The following is a 294-nucleotide window of genomic DNA, read 5'->3' on the forward strand; positions in this document are numbered from 1 at the left end:
CGGGGGGGGGGGAGCGTGCATGCATGCGTGTGATCAACACTGATTACATCGTGCAAACTCTTTACAAAAGATTATCGAAAAACTGACGCTGTAAGTATTCTGTGCTATTCGACCCTTGACCTTAAAACACGTTTGCATTCATTTGTATTACTTATTATTCAGCTGAAAGGATAATATATCACAGTGACCAAAATTCTCTTCCGAATTATGTACAAGAATTTTTTTTCTATTGTTTCGTAGTTATGATATCAGAGACAGAGCTTTGGAAATTTTAGAATTAATTATATTCCTCCA

This window comes from Penaeus monodon, chromosome 32 (assembly GCF_015228065.2).
Source record: "Penaeus monodon isolate SGIC_2016 chromosome 32, NSTDA_Pmon_1, whole genome shotgun sequence".
Taxonomy (NCBI): Eukaryota; Metazoa; Arthropoda; class Malacostraca; order Decapoda; family Penaeidae; genus Penaeus; species Penaeus monodon.